Source organism: Ranitomeya variabilis, chromosome 3 (assembly GCF_051348905.1).
Source record: "Ranitomeya variabilis isolate aRanVar5 chromosome 3, aRanVar5.hap1, whole genome shotgun sequence".
Classification (NCBI taxonomy): Eukaryota; Metazoa; Chordata; class Amphibia; order Anura; family Dendrobatidae; genus Ranitomeya; species Ranitomeya variabilis.
The window spans coordinates 341898767-341923294 of NC_135234.1; the positions used below are offsets into that span (position 1 = coordinate 341898767).

General features: G+C 47.3%; 1 long non-coding RNA gene across 2 annotated transcripts; it reads left to right on the plus strand.

Moving 5' to 3' along the window:
* Positions 1-5907: 5907 nt before the first annotated feature.
* On the plus strand, positions 5908-20127 carry LOC143818219 (uncharacterized). Of its 2 annotated transcripts, XR_013224390.1 has the most exons (5): positions 5908-6042; positions 6111-6218; positions 9450-9586; positions 9970-10070; positions 19891-20127. It is a non-coding gene; the product is annotated as an uncharacterized LOC143818219 (long non-coding RNA). The 2 variants fall into 2 exon arrangements; XR_013224389.1 differs by lacking the exon at positions 5908-6042 and having other exon boundaries at positions 6049-6218.
* The last annotated feature ends 4401 nt before the right edge of the window (positions 20128-24528 follow it).

The window sequence follows — 24528 nt, forward strand, 5'->3', positions numbered from 1 at the left end:
TTCATGCCTTTGTAATGTTGGGGTGTGTAAAAACCCAACTAATGTCACCATATGTATCTGCAAATTAGGAAATTCTTCTTATTTTGTGACACAAGGATGTGACCCCTAAAATGCGAAGCCATTATTGTACCCTGAAAACGGGTAAGACCGGGCTGGATCAGCACAAACCGGTGATAATTTGTGTTCAAGTAAGAATTAATATTATATATGGACACTCGGATTCATTCTCCATGGGCATCAGGCGTGTGTGATGGGGAGTAATTTCTGCACTACGGGTGTTTTCTCCCTGAGCGGCTTCAGCTACATAGAGACGACGGTTACTTCGTGGACCAATCGTGTCTATATACAAGCTATGTGTAACATGGCACAACTGCCACTAGCATGGTCATGTATGCAGAATCGCTGGTCTGATCTAGCACAGTGCCTTCCATTGGTCCGTGGGCCATTCATCGTGCTCACAGATGGAAACTCTGGAGGTTTTCTACCTGTGATCAGGACCCATTTCTAAATAAAGCCTTACACTTACAGTGTGAGTCAGAAAAGAAAGGCTAAACAGCCATAGAGTCCCATAAAATGTAAATATTTATTTAAACAACATTAAAAACCAACAGACAAGGTATATTAGTACAAAACAGGGAAATAGATGCACGCTACGGATGGCCATAGCAAACACGGGCCCAAGACACCAGCATCCAACCCAACACTTAGTGTGAGGCTATGTTCACACATTTGTCCCAAGAATTAATCTGCATAAAAAAGCTGCTTTTTTACAGTAACAGAAAAAGCTATGTTTCAAAAATCTCATGCATATGCTTCTTTATTTTTTCTTTAATTTTTTTTCCCTAACTGAATTGAAAAACTGCTGTTTAAATCTGCAGCATGTCACAGTTTTAGCGTTTTTCCGCTATATTGTGTCTTTATTACTTGGGTACATGGTCGCCATAGTGGTACCTCCACATCATCACTTTGTTCCCTTGTCTACAGCTATAACACATGTGCCCATAGTACTGTATATCTTTTTATTAGTAGTCAACTCTGACTACAACTATAGTGCACATGGCCATATGATGTCTTTATTAGTGATAAGGTGGCCATAGTGGTATCTCCACACTCCAGGCTTTTTGTCACCTATGACTAAAGCTATAATGCACATGGCCATATTAGGTCTTTATTAGTGAGTGACGTGGTCGCCATAGTGGTGTTTCCACATTTTTGGCATTACTTCACCACTTACTACAGCTTATAGCACACCTGCATTAGTTAGTATTCTGGTCGCCACATCATGGCTTTTTGTCAGTACTGACTACAGCTATAATGCACATGACTGTACTATGACTTTATTAGTTGGTAATATGATCACCATAGTGGTACCTCCACATCTGTGTTTTTTTTTTTGTCACTAGGGCTATAATTCACAAGGCCGTATTATATTTTTATTAGTAGGTAGCAGTGCTACCATAGTGGTATCTCCACATCCATGGCTTTCTATCACCTCTGAATACAGCTATAATACTTGTAAATAAAATGTATACTTTTTGGAGAATCTGTCCACAGTACTGTCTCTGCACATAGGACGTAACCTCTCTTCACTCTTATAGAAGTTAGAATCATAAGGGGTGTCCTGGAAGAATACCGAGGGTGTCATTTGTGACACCTCAGCCTATTAAAGCTTCAAAAAGTGGGCAGATGGTCATTGTAACCAGCAGAGGGAAAGCTGACGTCCGGGGGTAGATGTTTATAGCTTGGGAAGGGGGTAATACCCATGGAGCTTCCCAGGCTATTAATATCAGCTCACAGCTGTATAATTAGCCTTTATTGGCTATTAAAATGGGGGACTCTTAAGAAAAAAAAAAAAAAAGACAAAGGGTTCCCCTATAATTAATAGCCAGCAAAGGCTGCAGACAGCTGCGGGCTGATATTAATAGCCTAGGAAGGGGCCATGGATACTGCCCCCCCCCACCCCTCCCAGGCTTTAAACATCCGCTCTCAGCCGCCCTAGAAAAGGCGCATTTCTAAGATGTGCCAATTCTGGCACTTTGCCTCGCTCTTTCCACTTGCCCTGTAGCGGTGGCAAGTGGGGTAATAGTTGGGGTGGTTGATATCACTGTCAGATATCATCAAGCCCCGAAGTTAATAATGGAGGTGTCAATAAGACTCGCCCATTACTAACCCCATAGTCACGTTGTATAAAAACACAGACACAAAGAATAAAATCCTTTAATTGAAAAAATGACACAGACTCCTTTTCATATTCTTAATTAAATTATACTTATAAACTCGCCTAATTCCACCGAAGCGCTCGATCTCCTGTAGTAAAACTAAAATAAAAACCCAACAATATACAATACCTGTCCATTGTTGTGTCCCATGCTGTAATCCATGTATGGGGGAGAAATAGTTTTCAACCTGGACGGTGCCAAGATGCGACCGTCCAGGCTGAGAACCACTGGGGAATGAACAGTTGCGAGTGCAGCCTCAGTGACCGGTGGTGACGTCACTGAGGCTGCGTTCTTAGCCGGGCTGAACTGCGGTGACCTCGGTGAGATCCCCGCTAGCACCGTGAAAAAGTCGCACTTTTTTTTTATAGTAAAGCTTAAAACTTTAATACGTTTGATCCTTGTATGCTCTAAAGAATCAATATTTCAGAAAATGTTTGACCTTTTTTGATTGACAGTATAATATTTTGAGGACTCATCACCGTGTGTTGAGTGGTGGCAGCTAGTGATGCGCGAGTGTGCTCGTTACTTGAGATTTCCGAGCATGCTCTGGTGTTCTCTGAGTATCTTGGGCATGCTTGTAGATATTATGTTTGAGACCCCGTAGCTGCATGATTTGAGGTTGCTAGACAGCCTGAATACATGTGGGGATTCCCTAACAAACAGGCAGTCCGTGCATGTATTTATGCTGTCTAGCAGCCGCAAATCATGCAGCTGCGGTGACAAACAATCTAGGAGCACGCCCAAGATACTCAGAAAACACCCGAGCATTCTCGGAAAACTCAAGTAACGAGCACACTCGCTCATCACTAGTGCCACTGTGTTGTACCCACCTTATACTCACTTTGCAGCTTTTAGTAGAGGTTGAGTGAGCAGAGATAATTAGCCCTTACAGAAGCACCCCATGTCACATGCTGACAAATGTGTGTGTGACAATACTCGTTAGTGTATTATGTCTTCATTAGAACGACATGAATGTAGAGATACCACAATGGAGCCATATTGTCTACTGCCACCTCTGACTACAGCCATAATGCAATTGGCAATATTATGTTTTTATTAATGGTAATATAGTACATTTATTTTTTATTTATATAGTTCCATCACTATCGCTTTACAGTCATCACTGTCCCCATTAGAGCTCCCAATGGCAAACACAGGGAGAACATACAAACTTCTTACAGGTGTCCTTGGTGGGATTTGAGCCCTGAACCCCAGCGCTGCAAAGCAACAGTGCTTACCACTGAGGCACCTTGCTGCTTTTATGTCACCTATAAATACAGCTATAATGCACATGGTCGTATTATGTCTTTACTACTAGGTAACATGGTCGCCATAGTGGTATCTACACATCACAGCATTCTGTCATTTTATTATACAAACATTGGCATTATAGGGGTAGTCAGTCTTTATCAATAAGTAATATGGTCGCCATAGTGTTATCTTATGCCTTTGAAAACAAGGTCCTCTTCCCCTCTATTACTAGTTTGTCACTGTTGGCTTGTTCACTGTAATTAATATATGCATTATCTCACATGTAAAGCGCCATGGAATAAATGGCGCTATAATAATAAATAATATGTATGTAAACGCTCTTCACACGTACAGCACCATGGAATTACTGGTGCTTTTAAAGCTAATCAAAGGGGTAATCCCATATCCAAGATCCTATCCCAATATGTATCGGGTGTAATAATAATATTAGCAAATACCTCCAATCGGGGCTGGCTCCAGGTCTTCGTGGGCTCCGCGCGAAAGAGTCTCAGTGGGCCCCTTTAATACATACACATTCATGATGCACAGATACAGCAGAGAAATATAGGTATAGTACAATGCCAAAGATTTCACTTACATTACATGAGTGATATCTATTGTAAATTCTACAATACCATACAATAGGGGGGATTCAGGTGATAGATAGTCCACAGGTTTCAGTACCTGTAGTACTAGAGGTAATCGGGATATTGATAAATGTATCCCACCAGTAGAAACTGTCCTCAGCAGTGTACTGTTTAAAGTAAATTTTCTCTTATATAGTCTTCCATAGAGTATTATGGGCACCACATACTCATCCATAGAGTATTATGGGCACCACATACTCATCCATACAGTATTATGGGTCCCACATCGTCCTCCATACAGTATTATGGGCACCACATAGTGCTCCATACAGTATTACGGGCACCTCATAGTCCTCCATACAGTATTATGGGCAACCACATAGTCCTCCATACAGTATTATGGGCACGACATACTCATCCATAAAGTATTATGGGCACCACATACTCATCCATACAGTATTATGGGTCCCACATCGTCCTCCATACAGTATTATGGGCACCACATAGTGCTCCATACAGTATTACGGGCACCTCATAGTCCTCCATACAGTATTATGGGCAACCACATAGTCCTCCATACAGTATTATGGGCACCACATAGTCCTCCATACAGTATTATGAGCACCACATAGTCCTCCATACAGTATTATGAGCACCACATAGTCCTCCATACAGTATTATGAGCACCACATAGTCCTCCATACAGTATTATGGGCACCACATAGTCCTCCATACAGTATAATGTGCCTCATATAATGCTCCATACAATATATCTGTATAGCGGAATATGTTGGCACTATAGAAATAAAAATTGTTATATATATTTTATTTTAGTAGTGTTTTCTTGAATTGACGTGATGCTGCATTGAGTCAAATGTGAACAGAAATCTAGCGTGAAATATCACTCCAGTACATACTAAGGAGCAGGATAGTGCAGTAGGCAGCTTCACCCTGTTATTCATGTCATTGCCTAACTCCCAAGAACTAAGTAGGACCATTGGCTTCAATTAACCTGTCCCAAAAAATTAAGCTCAGTAATATAGAGATGCAGGAGTTTGTGGGGGGTGTAGAAACTCAATAGGATCATCAAAGCTTTTACACCAGAAAACTGATGTGAAATCTTTGAAAAGTCGCACTTTTTTCCACAAAAATTTTGACAGTTTTGCACCAATATGAATTGGCTCTGTCAAAATGGGCAGGGATGGGATGGGATGTGGCCATGCTCCCCATCAAATTAATCGAAAATGACGGTGCTTTGCATGCCGGAAATGTTATTTCAGTCCCTGACTGGAGTAGCATCTCTGGCACAGTACATGGAGGTGCATGCCACAGAGGAGATGCACCAAATTCATTAAGTAGTACGTGTTTATCTAATTTGGCACTGTATACTCTGTATACTAACCCCTTTCTCATGTACAGCACCATGGAATCAATGGTGCTATATAAATAAATAATAATAATAGTATACTCCAGCAAAACTGGTATAGTGCGAGCGTGTGCTAAGCCAGTCTTGATGAATCGGCCCCATTGTTTCTGCTATTTGTTACCTTTTCCCCTTGTGTTGCCAGTTTAGCACTCTAATAGGCTAAGGAAAAGTAAAAAAAAAAATAATTGCAAAGAAAGCCCCAGAAAAACTTGATTTCAAGGAATATGACCATCAAGAATTTTCGATGTAGAGGTAAAAGATGAATGCATCAAATTCTATGAAGCCCATTACAAGATGCTAATCCCATGAGAGAGCGGCACGCTACAGGCCCCACAGGACAAGCGCAACATCTGATTACAACTGTTTTCAGGTTGATGGATGTGTTGAAATGAAGTAAGAATTGGCCAAGAGCTGGCTTGTGGCACATTGAGCAAACACAAGTATTGCATCTGGACATTCGTTATCTCATCTTCTGTTGTAACCAAACTGACTTCTCCTTCTGGAGACTTGATATTCCTACCAGGAAATGCCACTTGGAGCTCCAAGCCTTGGAGAGAAGGTAAGTGCAACCTCCATCTTCTGCCCCATAAAGCTATTCTGGGAATAACAATTGCTGGTTTCCTGCAGATACCATGCCAGTGACCACCCAGCCGGGATATTACCCCCCAGAGTACATGTCTCCCACTGGAGAGTGGAGCACTAACCTCTGTGACTGCTGTGAGGACTGTGGCATCTGTAAGTATTCTGTATCAAAATTGTCTGTCTTCCTGCCAGGACATGTCTAGGGCCCATTTATCCAGCCAAGGCCAAAAAAGTGTTCTTTTGTCCAGTGTCAGAGTTGTAGGCGCCAATATAACTTTTTTTTCAAGGCTATAAAAATGCACAGCAGACACTTTCCTATGAGGAACACTTTTTTTTTTTTTTTACAAATTAATTGACAAAATGTGCAACTATTGGTTGTTGGCGATACACTGAGGAATCTTCACAATATATGCCTCCAGGATTGGAACGCTTAAATGGAATATGTCAGCACGTTTTGCTATACAATCTGAGATCAGCATGATATAGGGGCAGAGAGACTGATTCCAGTGATGTATCACTTACTGGATTGCTTGGTACAGTTTTGAATGCTTGTTTTTTCTGCTGTAGATGTAGAAATGGTCAGAATACTGTATAACTCTGCCCACTCCCCTGATTGTCAGCTTCCTGTGTACTCTGTGCATGGTCGGGAAGCTGCCAATCAGTAGTAGGGGGGAGTTACACAGATTAGCTGGACTAGTCCAGCAATGATAATCTCCTGCTGATAAAACACTGATTGTATTGAAACTACAGAAAGCTGCTGTGCAAGTGTCATATCATTGCAATCAGGACCTCTGTCCCTACAATGTGCTGCTCTTAGAATAAATAACAAAAACCTCCAGACATATTTCATTTAAAACTTTAGTATATTTGGCATTTACGTGTAGTGGGTACATGGATTGCAGTAGCACCCTGGCTGAGTTTCACGATACGCCACTGGTATAAAGCCTTGGCATTTAGCAATATTGGTGACATTGCTATATGATTTAGATGATTCAGTTCTATGGCACTGTTATTTTACTGTCCAAAATTTAAACACAGTTTTTCAACTGTATGGTACGTTCCCACCATGAACATTTGGTGAGACTTTGATGTTGCAGATTTTCTGCACCATTTCTGAACCCATTAAGTAAAATAGGTTACTTGTATTTTTTCAAAAATCTGCAGCATAAAAAACTCACCAAAAACTCAGTGTACAAAAAGTCCACTGCTTTTTACAGTTGCAATATTGTCCATAAGGTTTTCTTTTAAAATTTACAGCTTGTGAATTTATTGTCATGGGTTTACCATGACAGAGAGGAGCCAGAAGACCGCAGTGTCTGATTTATCATATTCCTCCTACACTGACTAGAAGCACTTCACCTGCATATTAAACTATGTACATTTCTTTTAGCAGTGCAGGGGTTAATTTGCACAGTTTAGAGCTCCTGGAGCTAAGGCTCAGCTGTGCACTGTTAGCCACTCCCATCTCCTATATAATCTGGACTGTGGCTAGCACTCATTGTCAGAGCGAGCGTATGCTGCATAGCAGGAGGTTGTTATTGGATATTAACATCAGTATCAACAGTCAGATAAATCCACCAAACACCTTCTCAGATAATCACCAACCTCCAGCCATGCAACATAATCTATCCTGACAATGAGTGCAAGCCAGGACCCAGATTATTTAGGATACTAGATGGAGGCCCGATGCAATCGCATCGGGAGGGTGGTGACATGCCGATGGGGGCATGCTGCAAAGCCTGCCGCCATCGACACACGTGGGCCTCCATCATAGTATACGGTATTTCCTCCTGTCCTCTCACCATCTCCGCCGTTCTCTGGTCCTTGCACCTCCGCACTCGGGAGCCCCGAGATCAGCAGTGCGGAGAGCAGCATCTCCGGGATCCATCTGCCATGCCTGCTCTCATCCATGTGAGCGGCGATCAGCACTCTGTCCTGTCAACATGGCCGCTGCCGCTAGGATTGTCGGCGGGAGGAGTTGAGGGGAGACGGGCTACGGAGAGGAGTGAGGTGAGACGGGGGAGCGACGGACAAAAGAGAGGGGAGACGGGGAGCGACGGACAGAAGAGAGGGGAGACAGGGAGCGACGGACAGAAGAGAGGGGAGACGGGGAGCGACGGACAGAAGAGAGGGGAGACTGGGAGCGACGGACAGAAGAGAGATGGGGAGCGACGGACAGAAGAGAGGAGACTGGGAGCAACGGAGAGGAACGAGGGGAGATGGGGGAGCGACGGACAGGGGAGCAACGGACAGAAGAGAGGGGAGACTGGGAGCGACGGACAGAAGAGAGGGGAGACGGGGAGCGACGGAGGGGAGACAGGGAGCGATGGAGAGGAGCGAGGGGAGATGGAGAGCGACGGAGGAGCGAGGGGAGACGGGGAGCGACGGACAGAAGAGAGGGGAGACGGGGAGCGACGAAGGGGAGACAGGGAGCGATGGAGAGGAGCGAGGGGAGATGGGGAGCGACGGAGAGGGGAGACGGGGAGCGACGGAGGAGCGAGGGGAGACGGGGAGCGACGGACAGGAGAGGGGAGACTGGGAGCAACGGACAGAAGAGAGGGGAGACGGGGAGCGATGGAGAGGAGCGAGGGGAGATGGGGAGCGACGGAGAAGGGAGACGGGGAGCGACGGACAGAAGAGAGGGGAGACTGGGAGCGACGGACAGAAGAGAGGGGAGACGGGGAGCGACGAAGGGGAGACAGGGAGCGATGGAGAGGAGCGAGGGGAGATGGGGAGCGACGGAGAGGGGAGACGGGGAGCGACGGAGGAGCGAGGGGAGACGGGGAGCGATGGACAGGAGAGGGGAGTGACGGACAAATTAGTACCACCAGCGGGTGCCATATTGGAATACCCATCACTTGGGTATTCCAATATGACGGTCGGCGTACTTCCTGTGCGGTGGATTGTGGGATTCGAGGACATCCAGACGGAAGTGGATGACAGACAATTTAAGGTAAGTATATATATATATAGATGGGAGTGGCTAACAGTGCACAGCTGAGAGCCACAGGAAAGCTTCCAGGAGCTCTCAACTAAACAGATTAACCCCTGCACTCCTAAAAGAAACCTGCACCATTTAATATGAAGGTGAAGTGCTTCTAATCACTGCAGGAGTAGGAGAAATTATACTTTGTGGTCTTCTGGCTCCTCTCTGTCACAGTAAACCAGTGACATTTATGCTGCAGAAGTTACTGCATTATTTTCAATATGAGATCGCAACAGTGTGATATTTAAAGAAGTTTGCAGCGGAAATACCCCAAAGAAACATTGCATTACATAGAGAACTGTGCACTACCGTTGTAGTTCATTTCTGAGATGTGACTGTCTTTGTGAAAGTGACAAAAACACAACTTTTTAGACCGCTATCTGTTCCTGCAATTACAGGTCTCTGTGGGCTATGCTTTCCAGCATGCTTTGGGTGCTATGTAGCTAACAAATATGGGGAAAACTGTCTATTGCCCTGTGTTCCAGGAGGAATGACTGCAATGCGCACACATATGCGACTGACTTATGGTATCAGAGTAAGTATTCAGACTGTTACTGTAGTGTGCGCGCACAATCTATACTACAAACACAAACAGTTGTGCTCATAAGTCTACACACCCCGGCAGAATTTTTGTTTTCTTGGCCTTTTTTCAGAGAATGAATGATAACACCAAAACTTTTTCTCCACTCATGGTTAGTGGTTGGGTGAAGCCAGTTACTGACAAACTACTGTGTTTTCTCTTTTTAAATCATAATGACAACCCAAAACATCTAAATGACCCTGCTGTGATTTTTTCCATATTGTCCTGTGGTCAATGCAGAAAATCGCTCATCTGCACTAGCACACAGGCTACAAATGCTAAACGACAACTGCATGGGCCAATAACTGGCTATAAGAAGCATTACTATTGCCTTTCAGGGTACGGTATGCAATGATAGCCTCTTGATGTGTTTCTGTGGATGGTGTGAGATGTGCAGAATGGCCCGGGAAGTTAAACGTTTGCAGAGTTGAGCTGCCAGGTAGGCGACAATCTCGGCTTTTTTATTGAATGTCTCTGTGCAAAGTGATCTTCTACCTAACAAATACGCCTCCAAAGGGTTCTAATCAGCAACCTCATAAGTGAGGGTGACTGTATGTATTTAGATAGAGCACGTGTTCCTTTATAAGAAATGCAGTTCACTTCGTTAAGAAAATAGAAGGTAAAACATGGATCCATTTCTTGACTTTTATGTTTTAGTATTGTGAAACTAGGTTTCCTAATTAGAAAATAGTGGTCATTAAATCACTGCAAATGTCACTCTCATCACTTGCCAGGACTACATACGGCCATATTGGAATATATCTTACCAATAAAATAATGGTTTCTGGGATATAAGGTTCCTACAATCTGCAGAAAGAAGCGACCTCGGCACTTGGTGGGCTTGGTGCTATGCTCCCTCTCCTGTACTTCTTGATACAGTACTGCACTCTTCCATGATGCTTGTAACTCCCGTGGCTGAGCCTTTGTTGATAAGCTTTGGATAACTTAATAATTTTACTTGTCAGATGAGCAAAAGTAGGAAATTAACAATAGTTCTATGGATAAAAGCTTTGTTGTACTTTATACAAAAGTAGATCCAACCCACAAAGAAAACAATTATGGATCTTTCAACGTATCAACTGAAAATGATCAAACTCACTCCATGCAAAGTGTATGGAAGCGAGTCTGCGCCCTTTGACCGGGAGTATGTATAACATAAAATGGAAAGACTCTTGGCTGGCTACAAAAAGCATTTACAAGCAATGATACTTTCAAAAGGGGGTGCTTCTAGGTACTAACCATGCAGGGTGCCCAAACTTTTATGTCAACCCATTTGCCTTTTTGTAATTTTTTAAAATGTAAAAGATAATATATACACTGCTCAAAAAAATAAAGGGAACACTAAAGTACCACATCCTAGATATCTCTGAATGAAATATTCCAGTTGTAAATCTTTATTCATTACATAGTGGAATGTCAGGAGAACAATAAAACCTAAAAATGAACAACGTAAATCACAACTAATATCCCACGGAGGTCTGGAGTTGGAATGATGCTCAAAATCAAAGTGGAAAATGAAGTTACAGGCTGATCCAACTTCAGTGGAAATGCCTCAAGGAAATGATGCTCAGTACTGTGTGTGGCCTCCACATGCCTGTATGATCTCCCTACAACACCTGGGCATGCTCCTGATGAGGCGGCGGATGGTCTACTGAGGGATCTCCTCCCAGACCTGGACTAAAGCATCCGCCAACTCCTGAACAGTCTGTGGTGCAACCTTGTGACGTTGGTGGATGGGGTGAGACATGATGTCCCAGATGTGTTCAATCGGATTCAGGTCTGGGGAACGGGCGGGCCAGTCCATAGCTTCACTACCTTCATCTTGCAGGAACTGCTGACACACTCCAGCCACATGAGGTCTGGCATTGTCCTGCATTAGGAAGCCTGGGCCAACCGCACCAGCATGTGGTCTCACAAGGGGTCTGAGGATCTCATCTCAATACCAAATGGCAGTCAGGCTACCTCTAGCGAGCAAATGGAGGGCTGTGCGGCCCTTCAAAGAAATGCCACCCTACACCATTACTGACTCACTGCCAAACCGGTCATGCTGAAGGATGTTGCAGGCAGATCGCTCTCCACGGCATCTCCAGACTCTGTTACATGTGCTCAGTGTGAACCTGCTTTCATCTGTGAAGAGCACAGGGCACCAGTGTTGTGAATTAGACTTTTTGGCTCCCTCTTGTGGTCACTAGTGGTATGACTCTGGGATTGTCTTTTTCCTGTTTGGCACTCACCTGGGTCGTTAGTCCAGGGGTGTCGCTATATTAACTTCCTGGATCTTTAGTCCAGTGCCTGGCATCGTTGTAATCAGATCCTTCTGTTGCTCCTGTCTGCTGGTCCTGGCTCTTGCAAAATTAAGCTAAGTCTTGCTTCTTTGTTTTTTGAGTTACTTGCTTTGCTACTATTTTTGTCCAGCTTGTACTAAATGTGATTTCTGACCTTGCTGGAAGCTCTAGGGGGCTGGTGTTCTCCCCCCGGCCGTTAGACGGTTCGGGGGTTCTTGAATATCCAGCGTGGATATTTTAATAGGGTTTTTGCTGACCATATAAGTCATCTTACTATATTCTGCTATTAGCTAGTGGGCCTCTCTTTGCTAAATACCTAGCTCATTCTTATGTTTGTCTTTTCCTCTTACCTCACCGTTATTATTTGTTGGGGGCTTGTATCCAACTTTTGGGGTCTTTTCTCTGGAGGCAAGAAAGGTCTTTCTTTTCCCTTCTAGGGTTAGTTAGTTCTCCGGCTGGCGCGAGACGTCTAGAACCAACGTAGGCACGTTCCCCGGCTACTTCTATTTGTGGTGCTAGGATTAGATATATGGTCAGCCCAGTTACCACTGCCCTATGAGCTGGTTTTTTGTGTTTGCAGACTTGGTATTTATTCCTGAGACCCTCTGCCATTGGGGTCATAACAGTATGCCAGGCCTACATTGAATGTTTAATGCATTGCAGAAGTGGGATATAAGAAAGGAAATTCTGAATTTTTTTTTTTTTCCTCTCTTCCTCCCCTTTACCTCTGAGTGGCTTGAGCTTGCTGCAGACATGAATGTCCAGACCTTGATTACAAGTGTGGACCAGCTTGCTGCTCGTGTGCAAAGCATACAAGATTTTGTTACCAGTAGTCCTATGTCTGAACCTAAAATACCTATTCCTGAACTGTTTTCTGGAGACCGATTTAAGTTTAGGAATTTCAGGGATAATTGTAAATTGTTTCTATCCCTGAGACCCCGTTCATCTGGAGACTCAGTTCAGCAAGTTAAAATTGTTATCTCTTTTTTACGGGGCGACCCTCAGGATTGGGCCTTCTCGCTAGCGCCAGGAGATCCGGCATTGGCAAATATTGATGCGTTTTTTCTGGCGCTCGGATTGCTTTACGAGGAACCCAATCTTGAGGTTCAGGCAGAAAAAGCCTTGCTGGCTATTTCTCAGGGCCAGGATGAAGCTGAAGTGTATTGCCAAAAATTTCGGAAATGGTCCGTGCTTACTCAGTGGAATGAGTGTGCTCTGGCCGCAAACTTCAGAAATGGCCTTTCTGAAGCCATTAAGAATGTGATGGTGGGTTTCTCCATTCCTACAAGTCTGAATGATTCCATGGCGCTGGCTATTCAAATTGACCGGCGTTTGCGGGAGCGCAAAACCGCTAATCCTCTGGTGGTGTTGTCTAAACAAACACCTGATTTGATGCAATGTGATAGAATTCAGACCAGAAATGAGCGGAAAAATCATAGACGTCAGAATGGGTTGTGTTTTTACTGTGGTGATTCTACACATGTTATATCAGCATGCTCTAAACGCCTAACAAGGGTTGTTAGTCCTGTCGCCATTGGTAATTTGCAACCTAAATTTATTTTGTCTGTGACTTTAATTTGCTCATTGTCCTCCTACCCTGTTATGGCGTTTGTGGATTCAGGTGCTGCCCTGAGTCTTATGGATCTGTCATTTGCCAAGCGCTGTGGTTTTGTTCTTGAGCCGTTGGTTAATCCTATCCCTCTGAGGGGTATTGATGCTACGCCATTGGTGGAAAATAAAGTTTTGGACACAGGTAACCATGTGCATGACTCCTGAACATCGGGAGGTGATTCGTTTTCTTGTTCTGCATAAAATGCATGATTTGGTCGTTTTGGGGTTGCCATGGTTACAGACTCATAATCCAGTCTTGGATTGGAAGGCAATGTCTGTGTCAAGTTGGGGCTGTCAGGGTATTCATGGTGATTCCCCGCCGGTGTCTATTGCTTCCTCTACTCCTTCGGAAGTTCCTGAGTATTTGTCTGATTATCAGGATGTGTTCAGCGAGTCCAGGTCCAGTGTTCTGCCTCCTCATAGGGACTGTGACTGTGCCATAGATTTGATTCCAGGTAGCAAATTTCCTAAGGGAAGACTATTTAATCTGTCTGTACCTGAGCATACCGCAATGCGTTCGTATATCAAGGAATCTCTGGAGAAGGGGCATATCCATCCTTCCTCTTCCCCTCTTGGTGCGGGATTCTTTTTTGTGGCCAAGAAGGACGGATCTTTGCGACCTTGTATTGACTATCGGCTTTTGAATAAAATCACTGTTAAATTTCAGTATCCTTTGCCTCTGTTGTCAGACTTGTTTGCCCGAATTAAAGGTGCCAAGTGGTTCACCAAGATAGATCTTCGTGGTGCGTACAACCTTGTGCGCATTAAGCGAGGAGATGAATGGAAAACCGCGTTTAATACGCCCGAAGGTCATTTTGAGTACTTGGTGATGCCTTTTGGGCTCTCTAATGCTCCTTCAGTGTTTCAGTCCTTTATGCATGATATTTTCCGGAAGTATCTGGATAAATTTATGATCGTTTATCTGGATGATATTCTGGTTTTTTCTGATGACTGGGACTCGCATGTAGAGCAGGTCAGGATGGTGTTTCAGGTTTTGCGTGAGAATGCTTTGTTTGTTAAGGGCTCAAAGTGTCTCTTTGGAGTACAGAAGGTTCCCTTTTTGGGGTTTATTTTTTCCCCTTCTGCAGTGGAGATGGACCCAGTCAAGGTCCGTGCTATTCATGATTGGACTCAACCCACGTCAGTTAAGAGTCTTCAGAAGTTCTTGGGTTTTGCTAACTTCTACCGTCGTTTTATTGCTAATTTTTCTAGCATTGCTAAACCTTTGACGGATATGACCAAGAAAGGTTCTGATGTTGCTAACTGGGCTCCTGCAGCCATGGAGGCTTTCCAGGAGTTGAAGCGCCGGTTTACTTCGGCGCCTGTTTTGTGCCAGCCTGGTGTCTCACTTCCCTTTCAGGTTGAAGTGGATGCTTCTGAGATTGGGGCAGGGGCCGTTTTGTCGCAGAGAGGCCCTGGTTGCTCTGTGATGAGACCTTGTGCCTTTTTCTCGAGGAAGTTTTCGCCTGCTGAGCGGAATTATGATGTTGGCAATCGGGAGTTGTTGGCCATGAAGTGGTCATTTGAGGAGTGGCGTCATTGGCTCGAGGGTGCTAAGCATCGTGTGGTGGTCTTGACTGATCACAAAAATTTGATGTATCTCGAGTCTGCTAAACGCCTGAATCCTAGACAGGCCCGCTGGTCATTGTTTTTCTCCCGTTTTGACTTTGTGGTCTCATATTTACCAGGTTCAAAGAATGTGAAGGCTGATGCTTTTTCAAGGAGCTTTGTGCCTGACTCTCCGGGAGTCGCAGAACCAGTTGGTATTCTTAAAGAGGGAGTTATCTTGTCAGCCATTTCTCCGGATTTGTGACGTGTGTTGCAGAGATTTCAGGCTGGTAGACCTGACTCTTGTCCACCTGACAGACTGTTTGTTCCTGATAAGTGGACCAGCAGAGTCATTTCTGAGGTTCATTCCTCGGTGTTGGCAGGGCATCCGGGAATTTTTGGCACCAGAGATCTGGTGGCTAGGTCCTTTTGGTGGCCTTCCTTGTCACGGGATGTGCGGTCGTTTGTGCAGTCCTGTGGGACTTGTGCTCGAGCTAAGCCTTGCTGTTCGCGTGCCAGCGGGTTGCTCTTGCCCTTGCCTGTCCCGAAGAGGCCTTGGACACACATTTCCATGGATTTCATTTCAGATCTCCCGGTGTCTCAGGGCATGGCTGTCATCTGGGTGGTATGTGATCGCTTTTCTAAGATGGTCCATTTGGTTCCTTTGCCTAAGCTGCCTTCCTCTTCCGATCTGGTTCCTGTGTTCTTTCAGAATGTGGTTCGTTTACACGGCATTCCTGAGAATATTGTGTCTGACAGAGGATCCCAGTTTGTTTCCAGGTTCTGGCGATCCTTTTGTGCTAGGATGGGCATTGAGTTGTCGTTTTCGTCTGCCTTTCATCCTCAGACTAATGGACCAACGGAGCGAACTAATCAGACTCTGGAGGCTTATTTGAGGTGTTTTGTTTCTGCGGATCAGGATGATTGGGTGACCTTCTTGCCGTTGGCTGAGTTTGCCCTTAATAATCGGGCTAGTTCCGCTACATTGGTTTCGCCATTTTTCTGCAACTCTGGTTTCCTTCCTCGTTTTTCCTCGGGACATGTGGAGCCTTCTGACTGTCCTGGGGTAGATTCTGTGGTGGATAGGTTGCAGCAGATCTGGAATCATGTGGTGGACAACTTAAAGTTGTCACAAGAGAAGGCTCAGCGTTTTGCCAACCGCCGCCGCGGTGTGGGTCCCCGACTTCGTGTTGGGGATTTGGTATGGCTGTCTTCTCGATTTGTTCCTATGATGGTCTCCTCTCCTAAATTTAAGCCTCGCTTCATCGGTCCTTACAAGATATTGGAAATCCTTAATCCTGTGTCCTTTCGCTTGGATCTTCCTGTGTCGTTTGCCATTCACAACGTGTTCCATAGGTCTTTGTTGCGGCGGTACGTTGTACCTGTGGTTCCTTCTGTTGAGCCTCCTGCTCCGGTGTTGGTTGAGGGCGAGTTGGAGTACGTGGTGGAGAAGATCTTGGATTCTCGTCTCTCCAGGCGGAGGCTTCAGTATCTGGTCAAGTGGAAGGGCTATGGTCAGGAAGATAATTCCTGGGTGGTTGCCTCTGATGTGCATGCGGCTGATTTAGTTCGTGCCTTTCACGCTGCTCATCCTGATCGCCCTGGTGGTCTTGGTGAGGGTTCGGTGACCCCTCCTTAAGGGGGGGGTACTGTTGTGAATTAGACTTTTTGGCTCCCTCTTGTGGTCACTAGTGGTATGACTCTGGGATTGTCTTTTTTCTGTTTGGCACTCACCTGGGTCGTTAGTCCAGGGGTGTCGCTATATTAACTTCCTGGATCCTTAGTCCAGTGCCTGGCATCGTTGTAATCAGATCCTTCTGTTGCTCCTGTCTGCTGGTCCTGGCTCTTGCAAAATTAAGCTAAGTCTTGCTTCTTTGTTTTTTGAGTTACTTGCTTTGCTACTATTTTTGTCCAGCTTGTACTAAATGTGATTTCTGACCTTGCTGGAAGCTCTAGGGGGCTGGTGTTCTCCCCCCGGCCGTTAGACGGTTCGGGGGTTCTTGAATATCCAGCGTGGATATTTTAATAGGGTTTTTGCTGACCATATAAGTCATCTTACTATATTCTGCTATTAGCTAGTGGGCCTCTCTTTGCTAAATACCTAGCTCATTCTTATGTTTGTCTTTTCCTCTTACCTCACCGTTATTATTTGTTGGGGGCTTGTATCCAACTTTTGGGGTCTTTTCTCTGGAGGCAAGAAAGGTCTTTCTTTTCCCTTCTAGGGTTAGTTAGTTCTCCGGCTGGCGCGAGACGTCTAGAACCAACGTAGGCACGTTCCCCGGCTACTTCTATTTGTGGTGCTAGGATTAGATATATGGTCAGACCAGTTACCACTGCCCTATGAGCTGTTTTTTTGTGTTTGCAGACTTGGTATTTATTCCTGAGACCCTCTGCCATTGGGGTCATAACAACCAGTGGCTTATTTGCCAATCCTGGTGTTCTGTGGCAAATGCCAAGCCTCCTGTATGGTGTTGGGCTGTGAGCGCAATCCCCAACTGTGGACGTCGAGCACTCAGACCATCCTCATGGAGTCGGTTTATAACCATTTGTGCAAGACACATGCACATTTGTGGCCTGCTGGAGGTCATTTTGCAGGGCTCTGGCAGTGCTCCTTCTGTTCCTCCTTGCACAAAGGCTGAGGTAGCGGTCCTGCTGCTGGGTTGTTGCCCTCCTACGGCCCCCTCCATGTCTCTTGGTGTACTGGCCTGTTTCCTGGTGGCGCCTCCAGCCTCAGGACACTACGCTAACAGACACAGCAAACCTTGCCACAGCTCGCATTGATGTGCCATCCTGGATGAGCTGCACTACCTGAGCCACTTGTGTGGGTTGTAGAATCCGTCTCATGCTACCACGAGTATGAAAGCACAACCAACATTTAAAAGTGACCTTAGCCAGAAAGCATTGGTACTGAGATGTGGTCTGTGTTCCCCACCTGCAGAACCACTCCTTTATTAAGTGTGTCTTGATAATAACCACCAATAATTTCCATCTGTTGTCTATTCCATTTGCACAACAGCATGTGAAATTGATTGTCAGTGTTGCTTCCTAAGTGGACAGTTTGATTTCACAGAAGTTTGAATTACTTGCAGTTATATTCTGTTGTTTAAGTGTTCCCTTTATTTTTTTGAGCAGTGTATATATTTTTGCCTAAAATACAAAGAAAATGTGTCATTTTTAACTTTAGGCCTTTTAGAAATCATTTCATCTTCAACTTACTTTTCACAATAACAGTCATTTTGACCAGGGGTGCCCAAACTTTTACATATTACTGTATACTGCGACTGCAACTATCACATTTATTCCGTGGACGGCCAAGGAAAATATTTTCAATTACACTCTCTTGGACCAAGATTGTGCTATATGAAATTAGATGTTAATGTAATTTTAATATGGATATTATTTTGTGTATTTTTTATTCAAAGATTCTTTTTGTGTTATTTTACTGCATACTAGATACGACAAGTATATTTGTAAACAAAAAAACAAACCCCCTCCATGAACTAAAGTTATTTACTTTTTATTAGATTGTGATATACAAATAAATACGTTTAGTAACCATAATTCAACTTTATTCATTAAGTGCCTGTAACAGCCAGGGGTGGATCCGAGATCCACCTGTGGCTGTTAACCAGTTAAATGCGGCCATCAATCACTGACAGCAGCATTTAACACGCACGTACAGAAAGTGCATCATTGATCCCGCTCATCGGCACCCGTCACGTGATTGCGGGGAGCAGATGGGTTGTCATTACAGCCATTGGTCTGCAGAAGACCCCCGTGCTTGTCATCACAATGCTCCTGTCTGTTCATAGGAGATCGTGATTTTTGCTATACATAGCAGGGCTGAAGTACCGCTTTGTATAGCACAGGCATTCATAAAATTGCAGCTTCACGTTTTCTATGGGGACGATTAAATACATTAAAACATAAAAAAAATTAAAAATAGAAAAAAAAAGTTAATCACTCTTTTGCCCCATTAAAAATAAAATAATTCAAAAATACAAATATTTGGTTTTGCTGTGATCAGAAATGTCTGATCTATCCAATATAAAATAATCTGGTAAATGGTATAATGAGAAAAACAAAATCAAAACCTAGAATAATTAAACGTTATGGGTCTCGGAAAATGGAGACAAAAAGGAAGATTTTCTTTACAAATTTCGGAGTGTTTCTGTTCACTATTTAAAAAAAAAAAAACTCTACATGTTTGGTATCTGCATACTCTTACTGACCTGGGGAATCATATTGCCAGGTCAGTTTTACAATATATTTAACATGGTAAATAAAAACAAAAAACAATTGTGGAATTGCACTTTTTTTTTGCTATTTTTTTCCTGTTCTCCAGTACACTATGTGGCAGAATGAATGGTGGTGTTCAAAAGTACAACTCATCCTGCAAAAAAGCAAGCCCTCATAGGGGTATATGGCTGGAGAAATAAAAAGGGGAGGAAAAAACGAAAATGGAAAATCACTGGTGGGTGAAGGGGTTAAACGATCCTAAAATGTCCTATACCGTTATGTACAGGCATAAACAATTATGGACGCTCCTCTGACTTACCTGGTTCCCACAGATTAGGAGACAGTAACGTGGCTAATCATGTGGTCGCCTTCCTGCGTTCACTCCACATATGCTGGTTTCCAAACCTGACGGCCAGGGAAGTAATCATTACCCACGTGACTGCTGCCACCGGACGCCCTGGTGGGGTTACCACCACCACTAATCCAGGGGTCTAGAAATGTAGAGCAGGGTATACATAATAGCTATTGTCTGCAGAATGTCACGCTGCCCTTCTTACTTTTCTGCATTTTTCATAGGTTGCTGCTATATAAGATGACATCAGAGAGAGGATCCTGCCAAGTCTCCACCAACATGTAAAATGTCATCACTGAGAGCTGTGCTGTTGTTAAGGACGTCATTTATTTGTATCATATACAAAGTGATCACTATATAACACTATGCCAATTACCATTACTGAGAACAATAGAAGACTGAAAAAACCACCGGATCCGAAGATCTACCGCAGTGATGTTATGTGCATCATTGTAATAAAGAAGGTGATGAATAACAGATTTCCAATACAATAATGAATAACAATGCGACGAGATACAGGGGGCGGAATAAAGGGCCGGAATGGGACATGAACAGACCGCGCAGGCGGCCTATGGGTGACGTGTGTCTAGTAGTGCTGAGCGGGCTCGGATAAAGCGCTTTGGGAGCCGAGTGCCGTCTGCGTGCTCTAATAATATGTCCGAGTCCCCGCGGCTGCAGGTCTCAGCTGTCCGACCGTCACGCCACATAGTGGTAGTATAGTGTTTGAGCACCCTCCGATAACACCTTATCTGAGCACGCTCACTCATCGCTAGAAGGCAAATGTGCAGTGCATGCTGAGGGCGGCAGTTCTGGAGCCCATGCTGAGCGCAGTGATGTTCCGGCACCTGTTATTACCCCGTCACTCGTACAGCGTGCTCCGGGTTATTCCCACTTTCTACATAGATGACCCTCCATAGTTCCCGTCACGGCGCCCTGTGTGGTAACATCCACTGGAGCACTTTCCCTGCCTGGTGCTGTTGTGTTTCCGTAGCTCATACATACCCGCACATGAGCGTATGGCGCAGCATCCTCTCCGGTATGGCGCCCGCTGTTATACCTCATGCATTACACAGGGCCCATACCGCCTCCGATATGAATGACTGGGGCGGATAAAGGCCGAGCGGAGGGGCTTTTAGGCCGCCATTGCCCCACACCCACCGACATGTACAGTGGATCACTAAAATCTCGCATGCAGCTTATGTTTCCCATGCACAGTTTAACCCTCACATCTCCAGCAGGTCAGCGCTTTCAGTGTTTTCAAATGAGTTAGGCCCCTTTCACACATCAGTTTTTGGCCGTCAGTCACAATCCGTTGGATCGACGGATCCGTCGCAGATTGTGAAAAATTGATGTGACTGATTTCATTTTTCCACAGATCCGACTAGCGGACCTGGCTAATTGGATCGGAGCATGCTCAGTTAAAAAAATAGAATCCGTCACCCATAGGCTTCCATTTTAACAAACGATGGCTCTGTTGCTGTCTGTTTTTTCGATGGACACAAAAAAAGTTACTTTGTCCGTTGTCTCCGGCTGCCGGACAATTTTCGACGGATGAAACGTGAGACGATCCATCGCTAATACAAGTCTATGAGAAAAAAAAAACAGATCTTGCGGCATCAGTTGCCGGATGTTTTTTTTTTCAAAATGCAACGGATTGCGACTGACAGCAAAAAACTGATGTGTGAAAGGGCCAAAGAGACACCTCACAGTACACAGCGGTTTTGCTGCAAATACTGAACGTGCGCACAGCCCAATGTCCGAGGGGTGATGGAATGTGCGCCCCCTCCCCAGCACAGCCCGTACAGGCCCAGTCCTGACCCGGGCGCCTGGCACGGGGACAGGCACACTATGCTGGCACGGGGACAGGCACACTATGCTGGTACGGGGACAGGCACACTATGCTGGCACGGGGACAGGCACACTATGCTGGCATGGGGACAGGCACACTATGCTGGCACGGGGACAGGCACACTATGCTGGCACGGGGACAGGCACACTATGCTGGCACGGGGACAGGCACACTATGCTGGCACGGGGACAGGCACACTATGCTGGCACGGGGACAGGCACACTATGCTGGCACGGGGACAGGCGCACTATGCTGGCACGGGGACAGGCACGCTATGCTGGCACGGGGACAGGCACGCTATGCTGGGATGGGGACAGGCACACTATGCTGGCACGGGGACAGGCACACTATGCTGGCACGGGGACAGGCACACTATGCTGGCACGGGGACAGGCGCACTATGCTGGGATGGGGACAGGCGCACTATGCTGGCACGGGGACAGGCGCACTATGCTGGCACGGGGACAGGCACACTATGCTGGTACGGGGACAGGCACGCTATGCTGGCACGGGGACAGGCGCGCTATGCTGGCACGGGGACAGGCGCGCTATGCTGGCACGGGGACAGGCACGTTATGCTGGTACGGGGACAGGCACGCTATGCTGGGATGGGGACAGGCGCACTATGCTGGCACGGGGACAGGCGCACTATGCTGGCACGGGGACAGGCGCACTATGCTGGTACGGGGACAGGCACGCTATGCTGGCACGGGGACAGGCGCGCTATGCTGGCACGGGGACAGGCGCACTATGCTGGCACGGGGACAGGCACACTATGCTGGCACGGGGACAGGCACGTTATGCTGGCACGGGGACAGGCGCACTATGCTGGCACGGGGACAGGCGCACTATGCTGGCACGGGGACAGGCACGCTATGCAGGCACGGGGACAGGCGCACTATGCTGGCACGGGGACAGGCGCACTATGCTGGCACGGGGACAGGCACGTTATGCTGGTACGGGGACAGGCACGCTATGTGCAGGCACGGGGACAGGCGCACTATGCTGGCACGGGGACAGGCGCACTATGCAGGCACGGGGACAGGCGCGCTATGCTGGTACGGGGACAGGCACACTATGCTGGCACGGGGACAGGCACACTATGCTGGCACGGGGACAGGCACACTATGCTGGTACGGGGACAGGCACGCTATGCTGGCACGGGGACAGGCGCGCTATGCTGGCACGGGGACAGGCGCACTATGCTGGCACGGGGACAGGCGCACTATGCTGGCACGGGGACAGGCACACTATGCAGGCACGGGGACAGGCGCACTATGCTGGTACGGGGACAGGCGCACTATGCTGGCACGGGGACAGGCACACTATGCTGGCACGGGGACAGGCACACTATGCTGGTACGGGGACAGGCACACTATGCTGGCACGGGGACAGGCACACTATGCTGGCACGGGGACAGGCACACTATGCTGGTACGGGGACAGGCACGCTATGCTGGCACGGGGACAGGCGCGCTATGCTGGCACGGGGACAGGCGCACTATGCTGGCACGGGGACAGGCGCACTATGCTGGCACGGGGACAGGCACACTATGCAGGCACGGGGACAGGCGCGCTATGCTGGTACGGGGACAGGCGCACTATGCTGGCACGGGGACAGGCGCACTATGCTGGCACGGGGACAGGCACACTATGCTGGTACGGGGACAGGCACGCTATGCTGGCACGGGGACAGGCGCGCTATGCTGGCACGGGGACAGGCGCACTATGCTGGCACGGGGACAGGCGCACTATGCTGGCACGGGGACAGGCACACTATGCAGGCACGGGGACAGGCGCACTATGCTGGCACGGGGACAGGCACACTATGCAGGCACGGGGACAGGCGCACTATGCTGGCACGGGGACAGGCGCACTATGCTGGCACGGGGACAGGCACGCTATGCTGGCACGGGGACAGGCGCCCTATGCTGGTACGGGGACAGGCACACTATGCAGGCACGGGGACAGGCGCACTATGCTGGCACGGGGACAGGCGCACTATGCTGGCACGGGGACAGGCACGCTATGCTGGCACGGGGACAGGCACACTATGCTGGTACGGGGACAGGCGCACTATGCAGGCACGGGGACAGGCGCACTATGCTGGCACGGGGACAGGCGCACTATGCAGGCACGGGGACAGGCGCGCTATGCTGGTACGGGGACAGGCACGCTATGCTGGCACGGGGACAGGCGCACTATGCTGGCACGGGGACAGGCACACTATGCTGGTACGGGGACAGGCGCACTATGCTGGTACGGGGACAGGCGCACTATGCAGGCACGGGGACAGGCGCACTATGCTGGCACGGGGACAGGCACACTATGCTGGTACGGGGACAGGCACACTATGCTGGCACGGGGACAGGCGCACTATGCTGGCACGGGGACAGGCGCACTATGCTGGCACGGGGACAGGCACACTATGCTGGTACGGGGACAGGCGCACTATGCTGGCACGGGGACAGGCGCACTATGCTGGCACGGGGACAGGCACACTATGCTGGTACGGGGACAGGCACACTATGCTGGCACGGGGACAGGCGCACTATGCTGGCACGGGGACAGGCACACTATGCAGGCACGGGGACAGGCACGCTATGCTGGCACGGGGACAGGCGCACTATGCTGGCACGGGGACAGGCACACTATGCTGGTACGGGGACAGGCGCACTATGCTGGCACGGGGACAGGCGCACTATGCTGGCACGGGGACAGGCACACTATGCTGGTACGGGGACAGGCACACTATGCTGGCACGGGGACAGGCGCACTATGCTGGCACGGGGACAGGCACACTATACAGGCACGGGGACAGGCACGCTATGCTGGCACGGGGACAGGCGCACTATGCTGGCACGGGGACAGGCGCACTATGCTGGCACGGGGACAGGCACACTATGCTGGTACGGGGACAGGCACACTATGCTGGCACGGGGACAGGCACACTATGCTGGTACGGGGACAGGCGCACTATGCTGGCACGGGGACAGGCGCACTATGCTGGCACGG